Source organism: Gossypium arboreum, chromosome 3 (assembly GCF_025698485.1).
Source record: "Gossypium arboreum isolate Shixiya-1 chromosome 3, ASM2569848v2, whole genome shotgun sequence".
In the NCBI taxonomy this organism is placed as follows: domain Eukaryota; kingdom Viridiplantae; phylum Streptophyta; class Magnoliopsida; order Malvales; family Malvaceae; genus Gossypium; species Gossypium arboreum.
This window is the reverse complement of record NC_069072.1, coordinates 98,959,556-98,972,108: the sequence shown is the minus strand read 5'-3', so window position 1 is coordinate 98,972,108 and position 12,553 is coordinate 98,959,556.

The window sequence follows — 12,553 nt, the reverse complement described above, 5'->3', positions numbered from 1 at the left end:
ATGTATGAATTGGTGCGAGATTGGACCGAAAGGTCCGAGGTATTATGGTATAGATTCGATATGGACGAGTACCTAGCCTCATTTGTTGTACATGTAGTAGTAACTTTATCGGTGGATTGATGAATGCTTATGACTTACTGAGTTGTAAACTCACTCGGTGTTTTCTTGTCACCCATTTTAGGTCTCTCGGACTCGTATTGTTTATGCGTGATCGGGACCGTCGTTGAAGTCATCACACCGGCTGAAATCTTGTGGTATTGTTTTTGTTGTTGAAGAACATTTGGCATGTATAGGCTATTATATTTTGTCGAATTGTGGGTTGTAAACTTTAAGCCATGTGAAAATGGCCTATGTGGTCGTCGAGTGGGATGCTAGAACCTATAGCCACGAGTCTTAGAAACTCAAATTTTGATAAGGTGGCCATAATTTGTGTCATGTATGATGGATGATTAAGGCCAAGGAAAAATTCATGAAATTGGCATAGTCTACTGCAGTAACTGTTGCGGACAGCAGCAGTGAGATGAGATTGAAAAATCACTAAAAATAGTAGAAGTAGAATTAAATAGTAAGTAAATTATGGAACTGAACCTTGATGAATCTATTTTTATATGGACGAAACGAAACGACCATATGAGCAGTATACTGAGAAATATTAAGGTTCTCGTGAGACAGGGCCAGAACGGTTTCTGGGTCCCCTGTCGCAACTTTGAAAATTTACCATAAATTATCCAGAAAGAATTAGGAGTCATACCTTATATGTACAGATTTCATTTTGAGTCTAGTTTCATTAGAAACAAACGGCACCAGTATTAAAGCCCTGTACAGAGAGATATTCAAGTTGTAACGCGCGAAGGTCAGAGCAGTCGGTCCCTGTAACATGGGTGACTTTAACTAATAAACTGTACCAATTGGCCCAACCAAAATTATAAAAATAAATCCATGGATGGGTATATGAGTCTAAATTCATGGAAAATTTACAAAACCAGTTTCGAGTTTTGAAACTCGAGATATGATTTTAAGGCGACGGTGACACAGTTTTCCAGCCTGACTGGTAATGTCAAATTGGTTGGTATCTTGAGAGGGTTTGGCCGTTAACCCCTCGTGTCCGACACCGGCATCGGTCACGAGTTAGGGGTGTTACAATGTTATTGGTATCAGAGCTATGGTTTAGTCGGTTCTAGGACTACCATAGCGCGTGTGAGTCTAGCTATTCATGCCAAATTGTTAGCGCTTAATAATGTGATGACTTGACGGTTGGAATTTTTGTTTTGATTAGCAATGGAACCCGGGTAGAGACCCTTGGCGGATGACGTTGAAAGTGTAGCGGCTGCTCTGCAAGGGACACCGCCGTTGAGCCTCGATCATCCGCGAATAATCAAAATGAAGGGGCGAAACAAGCCTTCTTCACCATGATGAATGAGTGGGTCGCGCAATATGCCCGAACCAACCCTACTGTCCAACCATTCCAATTTAAATACTCCACCCCAAGAGCCCGCAATGCCTCCGATTCTCGATCCCGTGAGGCTGAGTAAACCACCGTGGACTTGATTAGGAAGCGTGGGGCGAGGAGTTCAAGGCCATAGTTCTTGATGATGCCGAAAAGGCCGAGTTACGGCCGATAACACCATTAGAGTGTTAGATGAACTGTCATGCACACCGATGAATGTCTTAAGTGTGCTATATCCTTGTTATGAGACTCGACTTACTATTGGTGGAGGACTTTAATTTCCATAGTCCCAAATGAACGAGTTACTTGGGATTTCTTCCAATCCAATTTGAAAGAAATACATTAGTCAACAGTTCATCGATCGAAGCGTAAGGAATTCTTGGAACTCAAGCAAGGCGGATGATCAGTATCTGAATCTGAACATGAGTTCGTAAGACTTAGTCGGTATGCTCGGAGTGTGTGGCTGATGAGGTTGCGATGTGCAAAAGATTTGAAGAAGGATTGAATGAAGAGTTAAAGTTACTAGTGGGAATTTTAGAGATAAAGGAGTTCGTGACACTAGTCGAGCGAGCACGCAAGGCGGAAGAACTTGGGAAGGAGAAGAAGAAGGCTGAATTTGAAGCAAGAGATTACCGTAAAAGATCGACGAGTAAAGCTCCGTTCTCGGTACAAAGAGGTTCGGGGAGGACACCAAGAAGTCGAGGACGATGCGGAATTTCCATTAGAGCCCGACCATTGACGGACTCCCGAGCTACTTCATTAGCTAGTGTGGGCAATAATCGTCAAGAGAGACACGAATGCCCCCAATGTGGAAGACGACACCTAGGTGAATGTTGGGGTAAGTCTGTTAATAGGGCTGTTATGGATGCGGTTCAAGGACCACTTCATTAGAGATTGCACGGAGGTAGATGAGAGGAATAAGACGCAAGGTGCAAGACCTAGTGGAACGACGGTGGAGGTAGGCCCCGAGAATCTCTGGAGGTAGGGGTGGTAATCGAGAGGAGCCTCTAATCTGGCTGTCCGATCCGAGACCCGTGCTCTGCTAGAGCATATGCCATCCGCGCACGAGAGGAGGCATCCTCCCCGACGTTATCACTGGTACTTTTACTCTCTTTGATACTATTGTGATTGCATTGATTGACCCCGCTCTACTCACTCATATGTATGTGAAACCTTAGCATCCAAGAAGACTCTACCGTTGAGTCTCTGAGTTCGTAATTCAGTGTCAAACCTTTTGGGTCAATCGTGCTCGTTCATAAAGTGTGCAAGAGATGCCCCTAATAATTCGAGAATCTGTTTTCCGGCCGATCGATGCTTCTACCATTTAATGAATTCGATGTTATTCTTGGTATGGATTGGTGACCGTACATGATGTAGTGGTGGATGCAAAAGGAAAACCATTGATTTGAGGAGTGCAAATAATGAGGTAGTCCGAGTCGAGTCTCTTGATTTAAAAGAAGCGCCCGTGATAATATCTTCTATGACCGCTCGGAGGTATGTGAAAAGGGTGTGAAACATACCTTGCGTATGTGTTTGGAAGTAAAGAGACGGAAGGAAACTCGAATCGGTACCAATGGTTTGTGAGTATTCAGATGTTTTCACGAGGAGTTACCGGATTGCCACGGGTTCGAGAAGTGGAATTGACATCGGTTGTACCGGTACTACGCCGATTTCAATAGCCCGTGTCGTATGGCATTAACGGAATTAAAGGAATTGAAGGTTCAATTGCAAGAATTGACGGATAGAGGTTTCGCTCGACCGAGTTTTTCTCCATGGGCGCTTTTGTATTGTTTGTGAAGAAGAAGGACGGAACCATGAGGTTGTGCATCGACTATCGTCAACTCAATAAAGTGACGATAAAGAATAAATATCCATTGCCACGAATTGAAGATTTGTTTGATCAATTAAAGGGAGCCTCGGTGTTTTCAAAGATAGATTTGAGGTCGGGGTACTATCAGTTGAGGGTCCGAGAATCGGACATACCCAAAACCGCTTTTAGAACGAGGTACGGTCACTACGAATTCTTGGTGATGCCGTTTGGGCTCACTAATGCCCTAACGGTGTTTATGGATTTAATGAATAGAATTTTCAGGCCATACTTGGATCGGTTCGTAGTTGTATTTATCGATGACATTTTGGTCTATTCGAGAGATGAAATCAACATCTTGAACACCGAGGCTAGTGTTGCAAATCTTACGAGATAAGCGATTATACGCAAAGTTCAGTAAATGTGAATTTTGGTTGAAAGAGGTTAGCTTTTTGGGGCACGTGGTGTCCGCATCGGGTGTCAGGGTGGACCCGAACAAAATTTTTGCCATAGTCGATTGGAAACCACCAAGGAATGTTACCGAAGTTAGGAGCTTTTTGGGGCTTGCTGGTTATTACCGACGATTCGTAAAAGGTTTCTCGACGATAGCCACGCCAATGACGGCTTACTCCAAAAGGATGTTAAGTTCGAATGGACGGAGAAATGTCGAAAAAGTTTCGATCAACTGAAAGCTTATTTGACTGAAGCCCCAATTCTAGTGCAACCCGAATCGGGCAAAGAGTTTGTCATTTATAGTGACGCATCCCTACTTGGGTTGGGTTGCGTATTGATGCAAGAAGGGCGAGTTGTGGCCTATGCATCGAGACAATTAAAGCCACATGAGAAAAATTATCCAACCCATGATCTCGAATTGGTCGCCATCGTGTTCGCCTTTAAAGATATGGCGACATTACTTATTTGGTGAGAAGTGCCATGTGTATTCGGATCACAAAAGTCTCAAATATTTGATGACTCGAGAGACTTAAATCTGCGACAAAGGCGATGGCTCGAGTTGTTAAAAGATTATGAACTCGTCATTGATTATCACCGGAAAGGCTAATGTGGTTGCGGATGCCTTAAGTCGGAAATCACTTTGTTTGCTTCTGACGATGAATGTACACTTGTCTATTCTACCCGACAATGTGTTAGTAGCCAATTAAAGGCCAAACCATTATTGGCTCATCAAATTCGAGAAGCTCGAAAGTTGATGAGGAGTTGCTTGCAAAACGGGCCGAGTGTGTTACGAACAAGGAATCGAGTTTCAAATTGATGATGACGATTGTTTGAGGTTCAAAGTCGTCTGTGTGTTCCAAAGAATTGAACTTATTTCGATAATTCTAAATGAAGCCCATTGTAGTCGAATGTCAATCCACCCGTAGTACTAAAATGTACAATGACCAAACGCCAATTTTGGTGGCCCGTGAAACGAGACATTTCGAATTTGTTTCAAGGTGTCTGATATGTCAACAAGTGAAAGCGGAACATCAAGTGCCATCGGGATTACTTCAGCCGATCATGATACCCGAATGGAAATGGGATCGAGTAACAATGGACTTTGTGTCTGGGTTACCATTGACTCAGAATAAGAAAGACTCGGTTTGGGTCATTGTTGATAGACTGACCAAGTCTGCTCATTTTATCCCTGTCTGCACGGATTTTACGCTCGATAAGTTGGCAGAATTATACGTCTCCCAAATTGTTCGATTGCATGGGGTACCTATTTCTATCGTGTCGGATAGAGACCCAAGATTTACGTCGCGGTTTTGGAAGAAATTGCAAGAGGCTTTGGGTACCAAACTGCATTTTAGCACTGCTTTTCACCCCCAAACCGATGGTCAATCCGAACGGATAATTCAAATACTCGAGGATATGTTGAGATGTTGCATCCTTGAGTTTAGTGGTTCATGGGAACGGTATCTGCCTTTGATTGAATTCGCCACAACAATAGCTTTCAATCAAGTATTAAGATGGCGCCTTACGAGGCTTTATACGATCGTAAATGCCGTACCCATTATTCGGGTGAACTTAGTGAAGGTAAATTCTTGAGGTTGATTTGGTTAAGGATGCCGAGCAAAAGTTCGAGTAATTCGTGAAAGTTTGAAAGTCGCCGGATCGTCAAAAGTCGTATCACGGATTTGAAAAGAAAAGATATTGAATATCGGGTTGGAGACAAGGTCTTTCTCAAAGTTTCACCTTGGAAGAAGGTACTTAGATTTGGTCGTAAGGGCAAATTGAGTCCGAGGTTCATCGGGCCATATGAAGTATCCGAACAATTGGGCGATCGCATATCGATTAATTTTGCCCCGAGCTCGAAAGGATTCACAACGTTTTCATGTCTCGATGCTTGACGATATAGGTCGATCCATCGCACGTAATTGCTCCATCTCGAGATTGAGATTCACCTAATTTGAGCTATGAAGAGGAACCGTTCACATTATGAGGCGTGAAGTAAAAGAGTTGCGCAATAGGAAAATCCCGTTAGTGAAGGTGTTGTGGCATAAACACGGAATGGAAGAAGCCACTTGGGAACTTGAGGACTCTATGAAAGAGCGATACCGAGCCTATTTACGGTAAGATTTTCGGGACGAAAATTTCTTAAGTGGGGAGAGTTGTGACATCCCTAAATTGACCCTAGTCGGAAAGTGGTTTCGGGACCACTAAACCGAGTCATAATAATAATTAACCATCATAATTGATGCTCATTATATGTATATATGCATGTGTGAAAATTTCATGTTTGGATTTTGTTAATTGTAAGTGAATTTTTATCAAATAGGACTTATGTGAGAAAATTTAGAAATGTGCTAGGCAAATGTAAGGTGGCCTATTAATACATGTGGGAAAGTGTTGTCCTTGCATGTCAAATTAGCCAAAATGAAGCATGATGGCCGGCCATGCTATGGGTGGAAACATGTCTCCAACATGTTAGACTAGTGATGCATGTAGGAAACAATAAAATAAGAAAGTTAGCATTAAAGAAATGGAAAAAGAAAATGATGATAACAAAAAAAAAAAAGAGTGTGGATGCTTTCCCCCCTTTGCCATACATGAGAGAAACAAAAGCAAAGAAAGAAAGAAAAAAAAAGGGTGTTCATTCTCTCATTTTCTCCTTGCTTGGCGAATATACTAAGAAGAAAGGGGGAAAAGCTTGAGAAAATCAGCCATGGGAGCTTACTAGACTAAGGTGTTTTGATACAAGAAGGTATGTTTTATGCCACTCTTGAAAATGCATGCATGATTTGGAGGATTGGTTCAAAATTTTCCTTGAATCTCAAATCGAAACTAAGTTGTTAGGTGAGTTAAAATTCGCCATGCATGTTGTTTTCCTTGGTGAGTGTTTTGATGTTGTTGTGATGAAAGCATGGAAATGAGTAAGTTCAATGTTTAACAAAAGGAAATTTTGTGCCATTGAGTTCTTGTTGTTATGTGTGTGTGCATGAGTATTCGGCCATGCTATAGAATTTATGTTGCAACATGATTAATGCTTAATGAGATGTATAATAGTACTTGTGAATGAGCTTGAGAGTATTTAAACAATTAGACATGAAAAGGGTGGTAATGAGGCTGAAAATTGTTGGATGGTTAATTGGGTAAGGAATGAAGCATTCGGCCATATGGGGTACAAATGGGCATAGGTGTTAAATACCTTGTATTGGAAACTTTGATAAATAAGTAGCAATAAATTAAGATGAGATTGAGTAAATTTTCAGCTTAGTTGTGTTAAGTATTCGGCAATAACCATAATAATGCATGTGAATGCCGTATGTTTGTGTTTGATGGAGAGGTAAATTGTTTGATTTAGCTCAAGAGCAAAGGGAACTAGATTGGACAAAGGAAAGGAGAAAGCAAGCGAGTAGCCGATTTGGAACCGTTCTACCCCAAACAAGGTAAGTCATTAAGCACGTATTTGATATTGCTTAAATGATTGTAAAATTTATACAATTGTGTTTAATGGGATGATATATATATATATATGAATGAAAATGTATGTGTATGGAGTGATGACATTTGTTGAATGTAAAAGAAATAGTGAAATGTGTAGAAAGTTTGCTTTCGCACTAAGTGTCTTGGGCAATACGTGTGTACGGTGACGAGATCGGCACTAAGTGTGCGTGCTGGAAATATATGGCACTAAGTGTGCGTGCTGGAAATATATGGCACTAAGTGTGCAAGCTGGAAAAATCTGACCTTTGGGTGTGCGAGCTCGGAGGGTATGGCACTTGTGTGTGCGGGCTTAAATTACGTGGCACTAAGTGTGCGAAATCGAGTAGTAAGCACTGTGTGTGCATACTTTAAATATATGGAGGTGTGTCTCCATTGAATTGAGTATGGACAGCGGATCGGGTAAGTACCTCGAGCTCATGACGAATAGAGAATACGTTCATGCTTGGGGTTGAAATTGGTAAGCCTTAAATCTATGTGATGATTGAAATTGTATGGTTGTGCTGGAAAATGAGTTAATGTGTAAAATGCTTGATTATCTTGTTGTGTAGAATATGAAATGTGGATGTATGAATTGGTACGAGATTGGACCGAAAGGTCCGAGGTATTATGGTATAGATTCGATATGGACGAGTACCTAGCCTCATTTGTTGTACATGTAGTAGTAACTTTATCGGTGGATTGATGAATGCTTATGACTTACTGAGTTGTAAACTCACTCGGTGTTTTCTTGTCACCCATTTTAGGTCTCTCGGACTCGTATTGTTTGCGTGATCGGGACCGTCGTTGAAGTCATCACACCGCTGAAATCTTGTGGTATTGTTTTTGTTGTTGAAGAACATTTGGCATGTATAGGCTATTATATTTTGTCGAATTGTGGGTTGTAAACTTTAAGCCATGTGAAAATGGCCTATGTGGTCGTCGAGTGGGATGCTAGAACCTATAGCCACGAGTCTTAGAAACTCAAATTTTGATAAGGTGGCCATAATTTGTGTCATGTATGATGGATGATTAAGGCCAAGGAAAAATTCATGAAATTGGCATAGTCTACTGCAGTAACTGTTGCGGACAGCAGCAGTGAGATGAGATTGAAAAATCACTAAAAATAGTAGAAGTAGAATTAAATAGTAAGTAAATTATGGAACTGAACCTTGATGAATCTATTTTATATGGACGAAACGAAACGACCATATGAGCAGTATACTGAGAAATATTAAGGTTCTCGTGAGACAGGGCCAGAACGGTTTCTGGGTCCCCTGTCGCAACTTTGAAAATTTACCATAAATTATCCAGAAAGAATTAGGAGTCATACCTTATATGTACAGATTTCATTTTGAGTCTAGTTTCATTAGAAACAAACGGCACCAGTATTAAAGCCCTGTACAGAGAGATATTCAAGTTGTAACGCGCGAAGGTCAGAGCAGTCGGTCCCTGTAACATGGGTGACTTTAACTAATAAACTGTACCAATTGGCCCAACCAAAAATTATAAAAATAAATCCATGGATGGGTATATGAGTCTAAATTCATGGAAAATTTACAAAACCAGTTTCCGAGTTTTGAAACTCGAGATATGATTTTTAAGGCGACGGTGACACAGTTTTCCAGCCTGACTGGTAATGTCAAATTGGTTGGTATCTTGAGAGGGTTTGGCCGTTAACCCCTCGTGTCCGACACCGGCGTCGGTCACGAGTTAGGGGTGTTACAATGTTATTGGTATCAGAGCTATGGTTTAGTCGGTTCTAGGACTACCATAGCGCGTGTGAGTCTAGCTATTCATGCCAAATTGTTAGCGCTTAATAATGTGATGACTTCTGACGGTTGGAATTTTTGTTTTGATTAGCAATGGAACCCGGGGTAGAGAGACCCTTGGCGGATGACGTTGAAAGTGTAGCGGCTGCTCCTGTGCAAGGGACACCGCCCGTTGAGCCTCAGTCATCCGCGAATAATCAAAATGAAGGGGCGAAACAAGCCTTCTTCACCATGATGAATGAGTGGGTCGCGAATATGCTGAACCAACCCGGCTGTCCAACCATTCCCGAATTTAAATACTCCACCCCAAGAGCCCGCAATGCCTCCGATTCATCGATCCCGTGAGGTGAGTAAACCACCGTGGACTTGATTAGGAAGCGTGGGGCGAGGAGTTCAAGGCCATAGTTACTTGATGATGCCGAAAAGGCCGAGTTCGGCCCGATAACACCATTAGAGTGTTAGATGAACTGTCATGCACACCGATGAATGTCTTAAGTGTGCTATATCCTTGTTATGACTCGACTTACTATTGGTGGAGGACTTTAATTTCCATAGTCCCAAATGAACGAGTTACTTGGGATTTCTTCCAATCCAATTTCGAAAGAAATACATTAGTCAACAGTTCATCGATCGAAGCGTAAGGAATTCTTGGAACTCAAGCAAGGCCGGATGATCAGATCTCGAATCTGAACATGAGTTCGTAAGACTTAGTCGGTATGCTCGGGAGTGTGTGGTGATGAGGTTGCGATGTGCAAAAGATTTGAAGAAGGATTGAATGAAGAGTTAAAGTTACTAGTGGGAATTTTAGAGATAAAGGAGTTCGTGACACTAGTCGAACGAGCCTGCAAGGCAGAAGTGTAACACCCCGTACCCGAGACCGTTGCCGGAGTCGAACACGAGGTGTTAACAGACTTAATTCATTAATTAAACAGCTCATACAATTCATTTTAAAATTTCCAGACAAGCTGGCTAACTGCATCACAGTCGCTTTAAAAATCATATCTCGAGTTACGAAACTCGAAATCCAATTCCGTAAATTTTTCCTGAAACTAGACTCATATATATATCTACTAATTTTTTTATAAAATTTTTGGTTGGGTCAATTAGTACAGTTTATTAGTTAAATTCTCCCCTGTTTCAGGGTTCAACTACTCTGACCTCAGTGTATTACGAATCAGATATCTCCTGTACAGAGCTTCAATGACTATGCCGTTTGTCTCTAATAAAACTAGACTCAATAAGGAATCTGTACATATAAAGCATGACTTCTAATTATCTTTGTAAAATTTATGGTGAATTTCCAAAGTCAGAACAGGGGATCCAGAAATCGCTCTGGCCCTGTTTCACAAAAATTTAAACATCTCATAAAATATAGCTCATATACCTGTTTCGCTTATTCCATATGAAAATAGACTCATCAAGCTTCGATTCCATAACTTATTAATTATTTAATTCCATTTCTACTATTTTTAGTGATTTTTCAAACTCACGTCACTGCTGTTGTCTGAATCTATTTTATGGTAAATTTTACCTATTTCATGGTTTCCATGGATTAGCTAGCAAATTGACATACATAATACCAAATATGATCATGATTAGCCATTCCAATGGCTAATCATTACCAAGCATTTCTATTTCCATACCACTCAATAACCATATCATAAGACCATACATATAAAATGATTATAATGCTATACATGCCATACTCAAAATATACAAGCCATTATGCCAAGATGGTATACGGATAGTGTGAGCGTGCCTCCGACCGTTTCCGATTTCGAGCTGGCTTGTCAACACTACAAGGAATGAAAAGGAGGAGTAAGCATAAATGCTTAGTAAGCTCACATGCAAATAGCAAGTAACATAACCATATAAGCAAACATAAAACATCATTTGCATAATCATCACCAAGACATTCATATCACCTTTTCATTTATCATCTTACCATATTGTTGTTATATCGAGTTTTCAACCCGAGGGTTAAGTACATACCTGTTCAAAGTATCCATTTCACAACACTTACCAATCGTCCCTTTCATCTTGAGTATTCCTCCATTTGAGTAGAACTTTACCCGTTGAACACATCGGGATATAATTCGGATACATGGAAAGTTTGCACATAAGTGCCACATATGTAGCCAAGCTACCATGTAACCCGCCCATAAGTGAACTCGGACTCAACTCAACGAGCTCAGGCGTTCCCATCCATAAGTGAACTCGGACTCAACTCAACGAGTTCGGATGCCTAGTTACATCTCACGAACTCGGACTCAACTCAACGAGTTCGGACGCTCGCATCCATAAGTGAACTCGGACTCAACTCAACGAGTTCGGATGCCCAAATATCCCAACATGTCACTTGTATCCTAATCCATTCCCGAGGTTCAACGGACCTTTTTCCCAATCATGTGTCTCAACCATCTTCTACGGAATGCCGATAATGATACTCGGTAGTATTTCACATTTTCCAAGTATATCACATAATTTGACATATTATCAAACAATTATCACAAGTATAATATTTCATAATAATTATCATATCATTTAAAAAACATTAAAACATTTAAAATAATAACTATGTTACCAACATTTACATATGAACTTACCTCGTATGCGAAAATGGCTATTTTACCATTTCGTCCACAACTTGGTATTTTCCCCATTTTAGCCCAATTTCAGTTTTCCTTGCTCTATCATTTAAAATATAGTCTAATTAGGACTCACATTATTCAAATTGACCCAAAATCATATTTTGAAAAATTACAATTTTGCCCCTAAACTTTTGCATATTTACACTTTTGCCCCAAAGCTCGTAAATTAAAATTCAGCCTATTTTCTTATGTTTTATGACATGCTGATCATTTTTCCTTCTATGGCAACATCAAATTCTCACTCTAACATGTACTTATGACTATTAGGTATTTTTACCGATTAAGCCCTTTTGCTCGTTTTCACTTAAAACCGAGTAGCACAAGTTGTCTAACATAATTTAAAACCTCATATTCTATCATAAAACACCAAAATACACAAATTTCACCTATGGGTATTTTTCCAAATATAAACCCTAGGTTAAATTATTGCTAGCATAAGCTAAATCGAGCTACCGGGACTCCAAAAACGTAAAAATCATTAAAAACGAGACTAGAACGGACTTACAATCGAGCTTGGAAGCTTGAAAAACCCTAGCCATGGTTTCTCCTTGCTATATTCGGCCATGGGGTTGAAGATGAGCAAAATTGGCTTTTAATTTTGTATTTTAATTCATTTTACCCTAAATGACCAAAATGCCCTTACTACTAAACTTTCCAAAATTCCATCCATGTCCAATTTTTGTCCATAGATTTAGAAATTGGTAAAATTACTCTTTAAGGACCTCTAATTAATAATCTAATTCAATTTTATTCAAAATACTTCTAGAACACAAGTTTTGCAATTTATTCAATTTAGTCCCAAATTTCAAATTAAGCACTTTATGCATAAAATTTCTTCACGAAATTTTCACACAATCATGCAATCATATCATAGACCTTAAAATAATCATAAAATAATTATTTCTATCTCGGATTTTGTGGTCACGAAACCACTATTCCGACTAGGCCCAAAATC